This window comes from Mirounga leonina, unplaced genomic scaffold (genome assembly GCF_011800145.1).
Source record: "Mirounga leonina isolate KUSES-001 unplaced genomic scaffold, KU_Mleo_1.0 Mir_101608, whole genome shotgun sequence".
NCBI lineage: Eukaryota > Metazoa > Chordata > Mammalia > Carnivora > Phocidae > Mirounga > Mirounga leonina.
The window spans coordinates 4261434-4276579 of record NW_023270163.1 but is presented as its reverse complement, the minus strand read 5'-3'; positions in this window follow the sequence as shown (position 1 = coordinate 4276579).

Here is a 15146-nt window from a genome sequence, read left to right as displayed (position 1 = left end):
GAATGGCAAAAATGGACAGGGAAAGAAACAAGAAATGTTGGAGAGGTTGTGGAGAAAGGGGAACCCTCTTACACTGTTGGTGGGAATGCCAGTTGGTACAGCCACTTTGGAAAACAGTATGGAGGTTCCTCAAAAATTTAAAAATAGAGCTACCCTATGACCCAGAAATTGCACTCCTGGGTATTTACCCCAAAGACAAGGATAGTGAAAAGAAGGGCCATATGCACCCCAATGTTCATAGCAGCAATGTCTGCAATAGCCAAACTGTGGAAAGAGCCAAGATCTCCTTTAACAGATGAATGGATAAAGAAGTGGTCCATATATGCAATGGAATATTACTCAGCCATTAGAAAGGATGAATACCCAACTTTTACATCAATATGGATGGGACTGGAGGAGATTATGCTAAGTGAAATAAGTCAAGCAGAGAAAGTCAATTATCATACGGTTTCACTTATTTGTGGAACATAAGGAATAGCATGGAGGACATTAGGAGAAGGAAGGGAAAAATGAAGGGGTGGGAAATTGGAGGAAGAGATGAATCATGAGAGACTATGGACTCCAAGAAACAAACAGGGTTTTAGAGGGGAGGGTGGAGGGGGAATTGGTTAGCCCGGTGATGGGTATTAAGGAGGGCATGTACTGCATGGAGCACTGGTTGTTACACGAAAACAATGGATTGTGGATCACCACATCAAAAAAGTAATGATGTATTGTATGGTGACTAACATAACATAATAAAATTTAAAAAAATAAAGTCTTTATTTCCTTGTTGATCTTTTGCTTAGATGATCTGTCCATTTCAGTGAGGGGGTGTTAAAGTCCCGCACTATTATTGTATTGTTGTCAATGTGTTTCTTTGCTTTTGTTATTAATTGGCTTATATAATTGGCTGCTCCCATGTTAGGGGCATAGATATTTACAATTGTTAGATCTTCTTGTTGGATAGACCCTTTAAGTAGGATATAGTGTCCTTCCTCATCTCTTATTATAGTCTTTGGTTTAAAATCTAATTTGTCTGATATAAGGATTGCCACCCCAGCTTTCTTTTGGTGTCCATTAGCATGGTAAATGGTTTTCCAGCCCCTCACTTTCAATCTGGGGGTGTCTTTGGGTCTAAAATGAGTCTCTTGCAGACAGCATATCGATGGGTCTTGTTTTTTTATCCAATCTGTTAGCCTGTGTTTTGATTGTGGCATTTAGCCCATTTACATTCAGGGTCACTATTGAAAGATATGAATTTAATGCCATTTTATTGCCTGTAAGGTGACTGTTACTGTATATTGTCTGTGTTCCTTTCTGGTCTATGTTACTTTGAGGCTCTGTCTTTGCTTAGAGGACCCCTTTCAATATTTCTTGTAGGGCTGGTTTTGTGTTTGTAAATTCCTTTTGTTTTTGTTTGTCCTGGAAGCTTTTTATCTCTCCTTCTATTTTCAATGACAGCCTAGCTGGATACAGTATTCTTGGCTGCATATTTTTCTCATTTAGTGCTCTGAATATATCCTGCCAGTCCTTTCTGGCCTGCCAGGTCTCTGTGGATACGTCTGTTGCCAATCTAATGTTTCTACCATTGTAGGTTACATATCTCTTCTCCCAAGCTGCTTTCAGGATTTTCTCTTTTTCTCTGAGACTCATAAGTTTTACTATTAGATGTTGGGGTGTTGACCTATTTTTATTGATTTTGAGGGGGGTTCTCTGTTCCTCCTGGATTTTGATGCCTGTTTCCTTCCCCAAATTAGGGAAGTTCTCTGCTATAATTTGCTCCAATATACCTTCTGTCCCTCTCTTTCTTCTTCTTCTGGGATCCCAATTATTCTAATATTGTTTCATCTTATGGTATTGCTTATCTCTCGAATTCTGCCCTCGTGATCCAGTAGTTGTTTATGTCTCTTTTTCTCAGCTTCTTTATTTTCTATTATTTGGTCTTCTATATCACTAATTCTCTCTTCTACCTCATTTAACCTAGCAGTTAGAGCCTCCATTTTGATTGCAACTCATTAATAGCCTTTTTGTTTTCGACTTGGTTAGATTTTAGTTCTTTTATTTCTCCAGAAAGGGTTTCTCTAGTATCTTCCATGTTTTTTTCAAGCCCAGCTAGTATCGTTAAAATCGTCATTCTGAACTCTATTTCCAAGAGCTTACTAATGTCTATATTGATTAGGTCCCTGGTAGTCAGTACTGTTTCTTGTTCTTTTTTTGAGGTGATTTTTTCTATCTTGTCATTTTGTCCAGAGGAGAATAGATGAATGAGAGAACAAAATGCTAACAGGGTAACAATGATCCCAGAAAAATATACACTAAACAAATCAGAAGAGACCTGAAACTGGGGGAAAAGAAAGGGAAAGAAAGAAAAAAGAAAAAGAAAAAGATAAAAGTAAACAAACAAAAAAACACAGAATATGATCAAATATGATCAGGCTGGTGTATAGATCATTGCCACACACTCAATTTTGGGTGTATTTTGGTCTGTTAGAAGAAAGTGCCTCCCAAAATTTTAAAGAAAAAAAAGCTTATATATGTACAAAAATAAGGGTAAATATGATGAAGGGATGGAATATGAATGTAAAGATGAAAACTATACAAGATTTTATAAAAGAAATTGATAAGATAAGTTGGTTGTAAAAAGAAAGAAGAGGATTTAAAAAAAAGGGAGATAATGTGATCAGGCAGGAGACTAGAACAAAGCCATACACTAGAGATTTACGATATATTTTGATCTGTTAGAAGGAACTGTATCCCAAAATTTTCAAGAGAGAACAACTTATATATATACACCAAAAATAAGGTTCACTACTCTGAAGGGATAGATATGACTCTAAAAATGAAAAATAAAAAAGGTTTTTTAAAAAAGGGATTGATAAGATGTTGGTTGAAAAAGGGAAAAAGAGAAATTCGAAAAAGAAAATTAAAAAAATTAACTTTGAAAGACTAAAGAATCATGGGGAAAAAGCCATGAATTCTATGTGCAGTATTCCCCTAGTACTGGAGTTCTGCCCTTCTCATTGATCAGGAAACTTGGTCTTGGCTGGCGGTTCTTGCTGATCTTCTGGGGGAGGGGCCTGTTGCCGTGGTTCCCAAATGTCTTTGCCGGAGGCGGAATTGCCCCACCCTTGCTGGGGGCTAGGCTAGGTAATCTGCTCAGGTTTGCTGTCGGGAGCTTTTGTTCCCTGCAAGCTTTCTGTACAGCTTTGGAGGAGGAAAGTGAAAATGATGGCCTCCCAATCTCTGCCCCCCAGGAGCCGAGAACTCAGGGCCCCACTCCTCAGTGAGCCCCCAGATCAAAGCAATCACTCCCGTCTCCCAGGTCTCCAGCCACACTCCGCGCTCACCTGGCCTGTTACTGAGCATTTCTATCTCTGGCACCCAATCCCATGTGGAGTCTCCAAACCCAGCAGATCCCTGCGGTATGCTCCCATGCCACTCCTCCTGGAGGAGGAAAAGGAGTCTCCCCGGATCTGCCACTTGTTGGGTCCCTGCAGGAAGAGCAGTGGCCCGACTGTGCCGCGGATCACGGTTTATGGCAACCCTGAGCTGAGAGCCCACTCCTCAGCTCTGTCTCTGCAGCCGGCTTCCCTGCTCCGATACCTGGGAGCTCTGCTGCACTCAGGCACCCCTGGTGTTTCTGTGACCCCGAGGGTCCTGAGACCACACTGTCACAGCGAGGGTTCCACCCCCTGCTTAGCCACTGGAGCGACGTTCCTCGGTGGAGCAAACTTCTACAAGTTCCAATTTTGTGCTCCGTTGCTCTATCACTTGCCAGTAGTGGCTGGTGGAAGCCCCCTCCCCCACCGTCTATCTTCCTGAATATCACCTCAGATTCACTTCTCCACACATCCTACCTTCCAGAAAGTGGTAGCTTTTCTGTTCAGAGAGTTGCTGCTATTCTTTTCTTCGATCTCCTGTTGAGTTTGTAGATGTGCAGAATGGTTTGATCCCTATCCAGCTGAATTCCTGAGACCAGATGGAATTTAGGTCTCCTACTTCTCCGCTGTCTTGCTCCTCCCTCCCTCATCTTTTATCATCTTAATTTCATCCTGAAGTAGGAAATCATCTGGCGTTCATTCTTGGCTTTTAAAGGACTTGAAATACTGTGAACCAGCAGAATCTATTGCAATCTATATTTTAATTTTGGATATATGTTATTCTATCTGAAAAAAAACAATAAAGAGAGTATTTACTTAAGACTGAAAGTGTAGCTACATAGTATGTACACATGATATATGCACTTTAGTAGGGCCTCTTTCTAAACTTGCTCATCAATTTATCAACATGTAAATTGTGAGCTCACATAAAGTATATCTTAGACAATCTCTGCACCCTTAGCAAAGTGTGGAAATTTGGTAAATGTGTGCCATGTTGTAATGAGTGTATTTCAAAGGCACAGCATTATGCTAGCTGTCCTATAAACTACTAGTGCATTCAAAGGTACCTATTTTTAAGAAGTACACAATATGGTTGGGATAAAATAGCTTTTAAGCTTTACTTTATTGAGTGCTTTAACATGTTAGTCAAACTCTCATGATGATGTCACTTGTGAAAATATAGGGTGGACAGTTGGGCATTAATAGAGAGGAATTATCACAAAATTGTGCCACATGGAATTATTCCATATCACAATATTTATATAGCACACCAGTCATTGGCTTCATTATCATCATTAAACATTTTTTGATCAACCATTATTTGCAACATAATTTAATGCTGAGTATATTTATTCCATTTCAATATTGTAAAAAAACATTAATCTATATGTGATATTTAGAACTCTTTATTTAGAATGTTCAGTTGCCCAAAATACTAGGTATTCCAAGTATTCAAATAATCAATTTCATGTACACACATTCATAAGATTTTGTGAAATATATTTCATTTATTTTTTATTCATTTATTCAAGAAATATTTATTTATAGCTTTCCCATAAAAGTCATTGCTTTTGGCAGTATGTTAGCTGCAAACAATAGCTAGTTAATAGCTACAATATTAAATCTGCTCATGATCCTAATGCAGAAAATTTAGAGACATCAAGGTCCACCATGCCAATCAACTGATTTGATTTGCTAGTAGAAAAACAGACTGTGATGGCAGAAAGGAGACTTAGAAATGAACTAGTCTTCCATATTCCAATTTTACAGATGAGGCATCTGAGGCTCAGAGAGAGGTAACTTAGCCAAGAACATACAGTAAGATAGTATCAGAGTCAGAGCTAGATCTCCGATTTCCTGACTTCTAGGACAGTATTTCTATTGAGCTGCCTCCATAGTTATAATTTTTTTCTCTCAATTGCCTTAATTAGCTTTTCTTTGTTTTGACGTCATATATACAAAACCCAAGAGAAAGAGCTAAAGTTCAGGTATGCTATTTTGAGATTGAACATTTGAATTCTCTTTGGATTAACATAGTGGATGGGTAGAACGAAGTGTTGGGGAACAATTTTCCATGAATATTTCATGATTCTGCATGGTTCATGTCCTCTGATCATTTGCTGTCAAATTAAGAATGTTTGTATGAGGACAAATTGTAGGACAGTAAAGCTAAGAGATATCTCCCTCCCTGGAGACAATTGAGAGTAATAAAGATAAAGACATCTTCCTTTCCCTGGGACACATTTCCTTACTCAGAATTACGATAAGGTTTCTCTCTCTCCAGAAAGAGAGGATCACCAGTAGCTGTGTATAAGACCAGAGCTTCCTAAGTTTGGGCTTCCTCTGCTTTGATGCAACCCATTGCATATGCAAGTATCATCCAACTCTTGCTGTGTCACCCCATGAGGATTTGAGCTCAAGAAACTGGTGCTAAGGCATTGCTTTGACAACTGCTTCTGCTGTGAGTAATGGATGGTCCTTGTCTCCAATCTGGAAGTCTTGTATCATATATAATATCTTGTATCATGGGGATATATATATATATCCCCATATATATATATATATATATATATATTTTAGTTTACAAGTAAGACAAAATCTCAGATCCTTCAAAGTTTCCAACTTAACAGGCAGATAGAGCTGGATTTCTGTTATAGTATTTCAATTAGCTCATGTAGTAATGAAATACACTATAAATACCAATGAGAACACAAGTGTTTTTGGGTTGCAGAACTGTTAGGTATTTTCCCATCAATCACGTACAGAAATATTTTAATTCACAGTACATAGTTGTCTGTATCCAGTTGTATAGTTCAGACACCAAAGTGTCCGTTGGGGACAAATGAAACAAAGTGATACTCTTTGAATTTCTGCCCCTGGCATTCTAACTTAAGACTGGAGTCATTTAATTTATACCAAGGGCAAAATTACTTTCTGTAAAAATGGACCTTAGACACTAGTCCAACCCATTCACATTTAAATTTTCAAATTTGTAATTGATGAGAGTCTAAATTTTGCAACTTTTATTGGGGCCAGATGGTTGGAATGAAACAAATTTAGAGCAAGGCTAATATACAAACACATTAAAGTCTTTGAAAGTATTTCTAGAGCCACTATTGCCATTTGAATTCATATCAATGACACGATCAGCCAGGATGAGGCACTATTAATTCTCAAAAACACCCTGTGGTGTAAGTGGCATTATCACCATTTAGCAAATGAAAAAAATCCAGACTCTGAGTGGGTCACCAAGGACATAAAAAAGTTAGTAAATGGAGAAGTTGGATAAAGGCCCAGATCTTTTGGGTCTAAGTCCTCTTAGGTTGCTTCCATTTTGTAATCTGAATACACCCCTTCCTTATCAATATATGAAGAAAAAATTAAACTTTATAGGCAGTATGATATAATGGAAGTAACTCATTATTTGCAGTATGGAGGCCTACTTTTGAATGCTGATTTTTCTATACACTCATTTCTTAATTTATGGAAGTCATTTGAAGAATGTGGAGTGTCAGGAGTTTACTACACTAGTAGTTAATGACAGCACTGGAACTAGAGTCCAGATCCTGACTCCTAGTCCACTCCACTTATCACTGCACCATGTTACTTCTGGAGGGTTGAATTCAAATTATTTCAGTTGTGGTGTGTTGGTGCCATCTGCCTTTGTTTCTACCAATGCAGAAAGTAGAAGGGAAATTCTAATCTAAGAAAGGGATTCTTTCAGTTGGGCTGGTAAAGTATCTAAAATGTTAGTCAAAGAAGCCCTGATATTTATTACTTGCAGAGGACAGTGATTTTTTTTATTTTTAAGAATGATCTCTGCATATGGGAACTTATCATTTGGTTCAGGGACTACTAGCTAGATTGCATTACATATTCATAATTGGCTAATTTTTCAAGTTCATTTATAATTGTTTTTCATACCTTTTTGTAGATCATTTAATTTACAGATAATTTCTTTTCTGTGAAATTTTTCAATAACTTATTTAAAGATAATTATTTTTCATTTAGAACAAATGTACTTTGATCTCAGGAGAATAGGGTATTGCCTTCATAAAACTTGTTCCCATTTGAATTTGAAATGCAAGCATTTCTGAAATAATAAATATTCAGATATGACTTAATAACATACCTTATTTAAAACTCAGCATGTAACAGAATATAATCATGCATTGGATGTTCAGTTCCTTTCCATGGAGATTTGTATTGCAGACAATAACAACAGATTTTATATACAAAAGGTATAGTCCTATGTAGGTACAAGGGCATAGTTTAGGAACAAAGACAATTTACCTAAAAATGGGAGTAAGATCCATTTGGTTCCACCTTCACAGAAATCACAGATAGTCAGGAAGCCAGGCCTATAAATTCATATACAAAATTACAAGTGTAAAGATCTTGGAATGGCAGGCCAAAGGGCAATTAGGATCAATCCGAGATCTGCAAGCAGTGAAGTAACATGATCTGGGTTATATTTTTGAAAAATTTCTTTGGTGGCTGATTGTGAGGTAGAATAAGATGGGATTCAGGAAATTGAATTTGCATGACACCACAAAGTCAGGTAAGAGATAACGTATTGGTATGCAGATGTACCAGAGTATAGTGTCCACAACAAAGAAGGTGATCTGCCCGCTCTTTTTCCTATTGGACAAATTACATCTGGAGCTTTGTGTTCAGTTCTGAGTATGACACCTCAAAAAGATACATATACAGACATATGCCTAAAGCATGGGTAGTAAACACACCTGCTTTCAGGGGCTAGACAAGTAACATAGCTGAGAGAAGTATTCCAGGTGTGAGAGCACATGCAAACACTGTGAGTGGGGGACTGGCGGACTGGTGGGCATGTGTCCTATTGAAAGAGCACAGGGATGTAGGCCCAATTATCTTTTCTTTTCACAGAAAACAAGACAAAATAAATTTTGTGTGTGAGCTACTGATTTTATTTTTTATTTTTTTATTAATTTTATTTTACTATGTTATGTTAGTCACCATATATTACATCATTAGTTTTTGATGTAGTGTTCCATGATTCATTGTTTGCGTATAACACCCAGTGCTCCATTCAGTGCATGCCCTCTTTAATACCCATCACCTGGCTAACCCATCCCCCCACCCCCTTCCCCTCTAGAACCCTCAGTTTGTTTCTCAGAGTCTATAGTCTCTCAAGGTTCATCTCCCCCTCTGATTCCCCCCTTTTTTCCCTTCCTACTATCTTCTTCTTTTTTTTTTTTAACATATAATGTATTATTTGTTTCAGAGGTACAGGTCTGTGATTCATCAGTCTTACACAATTCACAGCGCTCACCACAGCACATACCCTCCCCAATGTCCATCACCCAACCACCCCATCCCTCCCACCCCCCTCCACTCCAGCAACCTTCAGTTTGTTTCCTGAGATTAAGAGTCTCTTATGGTTTGTCTCCCTCCCTGGTTTCATCTTGTTTCATTTTTTCCTCCCTTCCCCTATGATCCTCTGTCTTGTTTCTCAAATTCCTCATATCAGTGATTTTAAAATGCTGGATCACAATTTTTAAAACACAGTGCACGTAAAACAAAATTCTATGGGCCACCACCTTGTGACATTTGCTTTAAAGATTCTGCAAGCCGTCATGAAGAATATTTGGAAGAGATAGAACTTTCAGACTGTGGAAGAGAAGGCTGATTTGGGGACAGTGGGGAAAGAGTGGTGGAATTTGAGAACTACCTTCAAGCGGCAAAGGCCTGTCATGGGTGAAGGAGTGAGTTGTTCTCTGTGATTATTTTAGGACATAAATAAAAAGAATAGGTGGAAGTTTCAGGAAGACAGATTTTAACTACAAATAAAAAATGCTTTTGAATGTCCAGAGTTCTATAAAGTTGGTAATTGGTTGCCTTGGAAGTAGTGAACTCACTGTCGCCCAATGTGCTTAAGCGGAGAAAAGGTGGTTATTGATGAGGATGCCGTAGAGGAGATTCATTCTAAAGCCCTGTTGAAAGAAAATATTTCTATGATAAATTTCCATTCTGAATTTCTAGAATTCTTTTGTAAATTTCTAGTTCAACATGAAGAAGCAGTTTGAAAAGACTGTCAGAAGTATTAGAGGAAATATTGACTCCATTAGTGAAGATCAGCACCTAAAATGGGATGAGAAAGACGGTGTGCTTTCACTGGGAAGAGCCCTAAGGTGGGCATTGGGAGGATGGAGTTTGAGCTCTAGTCTGCTACTTACTTGGTTATATGACCTTGAGTAAGTCACCAAGATTTTCTGGGTCTCAGGTTCCTTATTAGTAGAATGGGCAGTTTTGACTAGGTTAGCATTGTCACATTTTAGTATACCTAAGAATCACCTGGGGAATTTGTTAGTAATGCAGATTCATTGACCCCATTGCCAGAGATTCTAATTTAGTGAACCTTAAGAAACTTCCAAAGCTCTATGGATTTGTGGACTTCTCTGCATTTGGTTGGCTGGATTTAAACAATTAACCCTGATTCTTCAATTGATAAGTAAATATTTTCATTTCCAATGATACTATACCTTGTCTTTTAGACCATTTTGAATGATCTATTTCCAACATTTCATTTTTGCTCTTGTTTATTTTGTTCTTTTACTTCATCTTGGGAATGATGGAATAAGAAGACTTTAAGAGTGAAAATCAAAGGAAAATGATATTTTCTTATTGGTGGTTGCTACATTGCTTCTCCCCCACTCTGCCTCCCAATGCAGAGAATTTTAGAAAATTAAACTAAACAGTGGGGAGAACTTCTTTATCTGAGTTATGCACCCGGCTTGGTCTAGTCTCTTTAAGCCCAATGTAGACATAGATGTTATCACTCAAATGGAAAGAAAGGCCAGTCCAGCTCACTCACCAATACCAAGGGCAAAGCAATGATTGCTAGAGTGACAGAGAAGTTGAGTTTCCTCCCAGAAACTACCTGCAGACCTCTCTTTCTTAGTGGCAAGAGATTATCTGTGTGTTCAAGTATGGAGTGTTGATCAGTGAGGATCCAAGTTAAGGGATTAAACTGTTTTGATGTAGGTAATTATGTCAATTATGTTGCAGTGGTATTAACACTGGTATTAGCACTTTCATTTTCTACTCATCTTTATGATATAATAAAGGCACATGAAAGCAAAATATTTAGATAATTGCATCAAGAGGTATCATGGTCCTAGAGGATTTCACTTCCATAAACTCCTTGGTCTATCTCTTCATCCTCAACAGTCTGTTGTTCTTCTTCTCCACTGCAGCCCCCAACTCTGATGGCCTCACCTTGATCTTGTTATCACCTATAACTTCTCAAACTCTGATATAAATTTACTCATTTCATTCTCTGATTTAAATATCTTTCCCTTCCTGCTTTCTCATTCAATTGCTCTCACCATACCTGCTCTTTGTCTCCATTGGAACATCAAGTGAAATTTTACCTCAAATTTCACTGCCTTGCATGATTTGTATCCAACTTAAATTCTGTGGGTCATCAGTTCGACATTTTTTCATCAGGATCCTCATATCCCTTGCCACCATTCCATTTTCTTCAATATTCTTCCTTTCCTACCAACCTTCTTGAGGTATAATTGATGTTATACATATAGTATACAACTTGATGTTTTGAAATATGTATACATTGTGAAATGATAACCACAATCAAGATAATTTATATATCCATCACCTCACATAATTACCATTTTCTTTTTCTTCCTTTTTTGGTAATTAGAATACTTAATATCTATCCTCTTAGCAATTTTCAAGTGTGCAGTGCAGTATTGTTAAATAGTCACCATGCTGTACATTAGATCTTCAGAACTCATTCATCTTGCATAACTGAAACTTTGTATTCTTTAACTAGTATCTCCCCATCTCCTCAATACTCTTTTTTTTTTATTTAAATTCAATTAGCCAAGGTATAGTACATCATTGGTTTTTGATATAATGTCCTCAATCATCTTTTAAACCTTGTTTCTATTAAACCTTGTTCAGTTCTTTAAAGGCACCAGACTCTCCCTGGTCTCATAGCTTTTGCACATACATTTTTCTCTACTTAGAACATTCCCTTCCCTCTTCTTTGCCTGGTTATGGTTAAACATCATTATGAGAAACTGCTCTGCCTAATCCCCAACTTCTCTCCAAACGGGGCCAGTTTCTGCTATCCTCTGCCACATGCAATTTATACATCTCCTATCATAGCACTTCTCACAAGATGTTTATTATCATTGCTCTTTAAATTGATGTATTCTCTGCTACACTGTTGGCTCTATGGAGGCAAGGACTGTGTGTATAATATTACCTACTATATCCATGCAATTTTTCTGCATAGCACTTGCCACTATTATTATAAATTTATCTGAGGTTGTTGTTCATTAAGGGTCTGGTTCTTCTAGTAGATTTTAAGTTCCCTACAGGCAGAAACCAGGTTGTTTCATTCACTGTTGCATTCCCAATGCATAAGATAGCACCTAGTACATAATAGATGCCTCATGCATGTCTTTTAAGTGGATGGATGGATGGATGCATGGGCAGACGGATAGACAGACAGACAATATAGAAACTGAACTGCTTTTGTTGGTTGCAAAGATACCAACATGTGTTAGATTGAAATACAGTTGACTCTTGAACAATATAGCTTTGAACTGCGGGGGTCCAACTTACATTTTTTACACTAGAGTACTGTAAATGTATTTCCTCTCCCTTATGATTTTCTTAATACCACTTTCTTTTCTCTAGCTTACTTTATTATAAGAATCCGGTATATAATACATATAACATACAAAATATATATTAATTGACTGTTTATGTTATTATAAGTCCTCTGGTCAACAGTAGGCTATTAGTATTTTTATTTGGGAGAAGTCAAAAGTTATACATAGATTTTTGACTTGTTTCTTAGTTACTATAGGGAAGTTGGAATAAGGATCTAGGTGTATACTGGTTGAAAGTTTGGTTTATGTGAAATTTAAACGTAAGGAAGCTGATGACTAACTGTAGCATTCATTTTGTGAATGCTCATGTGTCTAACAGTACTACACTCTTTTCATGCATTATTTTAATCCTTGCAGCAATGTAAAAATAATTATCATTTACTGCTTTTTTGTAGCTGAGGATACCTCATCTTAGAGAAATATAGATATCCATATTTTTTCCATTTTGTATCTTGGAGAGGTTAACTATCTTAACAAATTCACATAATTAGTAAGCGCTAGAGTCGGGACTGGAATCTGGGTCAGTCTACCTCCAAAACATAGGTGTTCACAGTACAGCCCTTCTCTACCCTAAGTGGGGCCTGTGGTAATCCTTACAGTTTTGAATTCTTTGATTACATATAACCTTTCTGGAGCAGAGAGGGGAAAAGGTACTTTGTGGTATAAGTGCCCTTCAGTGCTTCTCTCTGGACTAAATTTCTATCCCAGTGAGCTTCCCTTTCATAGAACATGAAGCCATGTGTTTCTGATGCTGACCTATTAAATACTTCTTAATTCTTGCATTGCTATTACTTATTGTCTTAGACTTGGAGAGTATTGTTTATTAGATCAAATGGACAAGGGAGAATTTCTTATCCTCTCAAATACTCAGTTTTCTCTTATGTTAAATGGGTAAAAAGTGTTTGCAATTATTCCAGAGATTTTTTCTGAGTATTAAATGGAATAATGTATTTAATGTCCAAAGCAAAGTGCTTGACACTTAATAAATATTAGATATTAAATTTTTTTTATGATCCACTGAGCCTAGTTGACTTGGCTACATGCAGCTAACTGGAAAACAGAGCCAGAGCTATTCCATACCAGTATCTTTTCTTGCTATAGTCCTAATTAGTTTTGGGAGATGCAGTGGACCTTCAGTGTTGTAGCTGATAAAGTATGAGCCATGGAGCCAAAGTGAAGAAATTTTAGGATTCCTTTTTTTAAAGAATTGAAATATAATAAGGGTCATAGCAGATAATCAAGTTTATAATCCTTATATTTTACTATACAATTAAAATTATGACAGTGATTTTCTTATAGAAATGTTCTGTTTGGATTTTTTTCCCATTGTAGTATATATACACTGACATTGCACATAGAATCTGAGGATTATATGAGGGAAGAGAAGACTTGAGATGGAGAATATTTATGGTTCTATGGCTGCAAAGGACATCAATTTCCTCCATTTTAGGGTCTGGCCCCTGTTCTGGCCATTCTATAGATTACAAAGGAAAGCCTCAATGTAGAGCTTCTAGCAATAAGAGCTAAATCCAATTCCTATTCCAATCCTCATTTGATCTCACCTGTAATGATGCTAAGGTCTGTAGGACTTAAATACAAAATCCCTTAAACTCAGAGAAGTGTTGTTATAAATGTATTACTGTTCAAACCATTAGTATACTGTATTATAGGCTTCACTGCACTGTTAGAAGCAGAACATTGATAATATGGAAGGAGTTGGTTCAAGTCGTATATTTTTCACTGATTAATTATTAATATTTAAGTAGACTAAATGAAAAGAAAAACGACAGATTTTGAACTTGTAAAAACTGGTTCAGAAAAAAATCTACACAATAACTTTGTTTAAGAGGAAGAGATGAAAGATGTATTTCATTTTTTAAAAAATCAATAAAATGTATTCCCAAATTTTGGAATGATGAATAAAATATAAGAAAACACATTTCTTTATCTCTCATCAATCATGGTGACCTTCTCTCTCCCCCAAACTGCCATTTGGTCTTTATATACTTGCTATCATAGCACTTATCATAGCCCTATATCAGAATTATTTAGGTTTGTGTCTGGCATGTCCTTGAATAGAGAATGTCATAAAAGCATTATCTCTTATATATTACTACCAGATACTGCAGCTGCACTTCATGCAAGAGCATAGAAGGCAAGGCAGTTAAAAATAAATAAGAAAAGAAGAAAAATATATATGCCTTAAAAGTGGTTCATATATTGCTAAATTATAGCATTAACCAAGTAAAAGACATAAATATCATTATGACCATGTAACAGTGGTAGAAAGTGAAGCCCAATTATCTGACTCATCTCCTCAGCTTTGTGTTTATAGGCTTAACTTTAAGCCTTCTCCCCAAAGCCTGACATCTACCAAGGAAGAAGTATAACTCATTTATAAGTTGTTGTAAGCATATAAGATTTAAGAGTACCCAAAATTCTAGAATAAATTCTACTTTGGTCAGTATGATAGACTAGATATTCTTAAGGGTTCTCTCAATAAAATAAAAGTAGATTGTGGGTAAATTATAACACGCTGACTTTTAAAGAACCACCACGTTTCATGAAAGCATCGAAAGCCTCTAAGAGTTCAAAGAGGAGATTAATGAAAAAAAAAAAAATCAGTGAACTGAAACTTCTGAAGGTGAATGGTAAGGTAATGTGAAAGAGTTGCTCTGTGAGCAAAAGTCAATTGTATTTCTGGAACTGAGACTGCCCCCACGTCCCCCTGCCCCTGCAAGATGTGGTAGATGAAAAGGAGACTTCTGCATTAATTGGGCACCACCGAAGAAGACTACAGTGTCAAGGGTTTCTTTTTTTTTTTTTTTTAAAGATTTTATTTATTTATTTGAGAGAGAGAATGAGAGAGAGAGAGTACATGAGAGGGGGGAGGGTCAGAGGGAGAAGCAGACTCCCCGCCGAGCAGGGAGCCCGATGCGGGACTCGATCCCTGGACTCCAGGACCATGACCTGAGCCGAAGGCATTCGCTTAACCGACTGAGCCACCCAGGCGCCCGTGTCAAGGGTTTCTAAGCACTCCTTGTCTTCTGGAAGAAAGAGATGCCAGTTCTCTTTGGAGAAAGGCAATTCCAGTTTAGGGCCT